A 4,488-nucleotide genomic window follows, 5' to 3' on the forward strand; every position below is an offset into this window, starting at 1 on the left:
AACTTCCTTATACATTTTTTTAACTAAATTTTTTATTTTATTTTAACACAGACTTGTACCTATTTGTGGGGTACAGTGTGTTGTCTCAATACAGGCATATACTGCACAGTGATTCACTTAGGGAGACAGCATAGTTTTGTACCTGTCAGTCCATCTCCTCTCTTCCCCCCACCCTACTCTGATACCTATTGTTCTACTTTTATGAGAACCACTTTTTTTTCTTTCTTTTTTAGATTCCACATATAAGTGAGCTCATGTGGTATTTGTCTTTCTGTGCCTGACTTACTTCACTTAACAGGATGGTTTCCAGTTCCATGCATGTTGCTGCAAATGATAGGGTATCATTTCTTTTTATAGCTGAGTAGTATTCCATCGTGTATATATGCCACAGCTTTTTTTACCCATTCATATGTGTGGGCATTTCGGTCAATACCATTTCCTGGGTTTGTGATAGTGTTGAGATCTACGTGAGAGCGCTGGTGTCTTTTTGACGTACTGATTTCATCCCCTTTGGGCATATACCCAGTAGCAGGATAGCTGGGTTGTAAGGTAGATCTATTTTTAGTCGTATGAGGAAACCTCCATACTGTGTTCCACAATGGCTGTACCAACTCACTTCCAACTAGCAATATAGGAGGGTTCCCTTTTCTCCACATCCTCGCCAGCATTTGTTATTCTTTTTGATAACAGTCAGTCTAACTGGGGCGAGATGATTTCTCATTGTGGTTTTAATTTGCACTTCCCTGATGATTAGTGATTTCGAGCATTTTTTCACATGCTTGTTGGACATTTGTACATCTCTTGAGAAATGTCTGCTTAGGTCCTTTGCCCATTTTTTAATTGGGTTATTTGGTTTTTTGCTGTTGAGTTATTTGAGTTCCTTACATATTCTGGCTATTAGCCCTTTGTTTGATGTGTAGTTTGCAAACACTTTCTCCCACTCTGTAGGTTGTCTCTTCACTTTGTTGACAATGTCGCTTGCTGTGCAGAAGCTTTTCAGTTTGATGCAGTCCCATTTGTGTGTTTTTGCTTTAATTGCCTGTGCCTTTGCAGTCTCACTCAACGAAGTACTGCAGACTCCCATTTCCTATAGCATACCCCGTTTTTTCTACTAGCTTCATAGTTTCGGGCCCTAAATTTAGGTCTTTAATCCATTTTGAGTTGATTTTTGTGTATGGTGAGAGAGAGTGACCTAGTTTCATTCTTCTACAGGTGGATATCCAGTTTTCCCAGCACCATTTATTGAAGAGACTGTCCTTTCCCCAGTGTATATTTTTGGTACCTCTGTTGAAAACCAGTTGGCTGGAGACATTATGGTTGATGTTTGATCTCTTCTGCGTTTTGCAATATTTTCCAAATTTTAAAATATACACATGCAGGAGTGTTTATGTGTCTGTGCACATAGATGCATATACATGCATATCCATGTGTTTGTATCTGTCTGACAATCTTGAATAAGGTGTTCACTCTATGAGAAGAGTCTTGAAGTAAAATTAGAGAGAAATGGGTCAGCAACTTTCATTTAAATGAAAGCAGGAAAAGCTTCAGGTTCTGGATCTCTAGAGCTCAGTTTATTTCAACTGTGCAACTTCCCTGCCACGCTCCCAGGGCCGGCACCAATCTCTCAGCTGCAGGTCCCACTTTCCTCCCTCTCTGGATGTGTTCTTGTCTTCTCTTTTGTTTCAACACTTACTGAACATTTGCCATCTTAAGAGGATGGAAGAGCGGGGCGGTGAAGAGCCCACGTTCTGGACACGGGTGTGAATCCAGCTCCATCACTCCGCGGCCACCACCTTAGGTCGAGATTCACGACCTCTCTGCACCTCGTTTGGGGGGGTCCCAACAGCATCCACTGGATGAGGCTGTTTTGAGAATTTAAAGGACTGACCCATGGAAAGATCTTAAGATGGTACCTACGACGTAAGTGCTCAGTGGATGTTAACCGCTGGCATCACTGCGTGAGGTGCGGGTCACAAGATCTCTGCCTTTATGGAGCTTTTGGTTTAGTGTCTCTTCCTCTCCTAACCCATCAGCAAGTTGGCATTACTATCTTCAGTCAGCAGCACTATCTTGGTGCTTTGCTTTGTAGGGTAATTGGTAGGACGGGGTGAATGGGGGGCAGGAAGGTTACTGATATTTTCAGCTTGTATCACCTCTTTGGAAAAATAAGTGTGTTATGTTCACCGTCCGTTCTGATGCTCTGCTGGTGGGAAAGATGCTGAGGACACACGGTGACACCAGGCCCCTGAAATAGCAGGTGCCACGCGAGGACCTCTCCACCACTCTATTCTGTTCTTTAGGACTTTCCCTGAGACCAAACCCTGGAAGTAGGAATTCTCAGAGGATTAGGGAACTCAACCATTTCTTATTCTCTTAGAGAAGTGCATCATAAATATGTCACATAACGATGCCAGTCATTAGAGTAAGCCAGGGAAGACGTAGTTATAGTAAGAAGAAATACCGAGAAAACACATTTTGTGCAAACATCCGATGGTGTTGTCTTACGCAGGTGAGGGTTCTTCGTCCATAACGATGCCAGTCATTAGAGTAAGCCAGGGAAGACGTAGTTATAGTAAGAAGAAATACCAAGAAAACACATTTCGTGCAAACATCCGATGGTGTTGTCTTACGCAGGTGAGGGTTCTTCGTCTCATAGTGAAATATTCACGTTTTATCCAAAGTCATGCTGATGTCATAAGGCCTTTCCTCTGGGGTTCTTTGTGAACTCTCTGGGGCCATCTCTCTTTTTTGTTCAATTTGACTGAAATGATTCCCAGCCTCTCAATACACAGAACTGCCCTTTCCTTCGGTTTCAGAGGTTTTTTGGGTTTTTGCTTCTCATGATGCTTTTTTCATCAATCTTTCTCGTTCAAGTTTACTGACATTTGCCCACCGCTGGGTCCAGGGGAAATGTGCCAGGTGACACCTACAACTCCTCACAGTGAAAAGAAACCCAGTCCCCTAAATCCGATGTGCGTGTAAATGCACCATGATGCACCAGAGAGAGGCCACATCTTCACGGTGAACACACACCAGCCCTGTCAAAGGCACACAGCAGTGAGACCGCAAGGCCACAAAGGCCTTGTGAGCAGTGGTAAGGATACAAATGACGATGGTAATGACCGTCGGCATGCACAGAGCTCCCACCACGTGCCAGGCACTGTCCTAAGCGCTTCATATTTATTTAGCCCTTCTGACCATCCCCAGCTCACAGAAATGGAATCTGGGGCATGACATGGTTAGGGAACTTGTCCCACGTCTCAGGTGCAGGGCCAGAGCTGGAATTCGGTCCCAGACAGTGTGGCTCCAGAGTCCGCGCTCAACTGCCACTACCCTGAGCCATGACACCAAGGAGATGTCTACACGAGACACAGACACGGAGACAAGAGAGGGCCACGGAGAACCCGGGATCAGGACAAAGATGAGCAAGACTCAGGCTGGAGAACCTGAGCTGACTGTCTCTGCACAGAACTGGTCCTGCTCGGGGTATCCGGAGCAGGACGTTTTCACCCACTGGCACTTCTGGGGGTGAACACCAGGGATGCCCCTCCCTAGGCTGGTTTCATTTCAACTCTACAGGGTTGGGATTTATCTGAAATCCCATATGTACTCACTTGAACGAGTATGAATCCTGGGCCCAGCCAAGTCGGCCCAGTGCCACCTCCACGAGGGTGGGTACCCAAGGGCAGGACGTGAAGACACAGGGAAGAGGGCAGGGAAGGAGTAACTGCATTTCACCCCAAAACTCTGATTCAGAGTCTGAAAGAAACTCTCAGAGTGCAAAGAAATCAGCCACATGCGCTGCCTCCACCAGGCTGAACGCTCTTCCTAAAACCAAAAGACCACGTGGTATTTTTAAGAATTAGGCTGCACATACCTAAAATAGATTAAATTGAAATCCCAAAAAGCAAAATATTTTTTTTATCCTCACAAAAGAAGGAAACCTGAATTCATTTTTCAAAACATCCACAAAGAAGCACCTTGTGATATATTTAGGTAATGCTAATTTTGCAGCAAGTGTTTAGATAATGCTAACTTGGCATGCACATGTTGAACAAAACGTCTCAAGATGTGTGGTCTCTCACTTTCCCCTCCGGGGCCTGGTCACATCACCAACTGCATAGAATCATTTGTTGTGAGTGTAAGAAAATCAGACTAAGGAACTTAAGACAAAATTTTTTTTGTTTGTTTATCTTGTTCGTGACCGGTAAGGGGATCACAACCCTTGGCTTGGTGTCGCCCGCACCGTGCTCAGCCAGTGAGCGCACCGGCCAGTCCTATATAGGATCAGAACCCGCGGCGGGAGCGGCGCTGCACTCCCAGCGCTGCACTCTCCTGAGTGCGCCACGGGGTCGGCCTTAAGACAAAATTTTGTTTTCCAAATAGCTGTGGCACCTATGCAATGTCACACGCACACTTACAACCTGCTGTGAAACCATGTCTGCTTAATCTGAATCCAAGTCAAGCACAGATGGAAATCAGCTCAAT

The 4,488-nt window shown here is 45.1% G+C and overlaps 1 protein-coding gene across 1 annotated transcript in view; it reads right to left on the bottom strand.

The window, feature by feature from the left end:
• LOC103609169 (mitogen-activated protein kinase kinase kinase MLK4-like) overlaps window positions 1-4,488 on the bottom strand; it is a gene marked incomplete at its 5' end in the record, with an annotated part of 18,917 nt that overhangs the window by 13,932 nt on the left and 497 nt on the right. The window lies entirely within an intron of this gene.

Source organism: Galeopterus variegatus, unplaced genomic scaffold (genome assembly GCF_000696425.1).
Source record: "Galeopterus variegatus unplaced genomic scaffold, G_variegatus-3.0.2 Scaffold9294, whole genome shotgun sequence".
Classification (NCBI taxonomy): domain Eukaryota; kingdom Metazoa; phylum Chordata; class Mammalia; order Dermoptera; family Cynocephalidae; genus Galeopterus; species Galeopterus variegatus.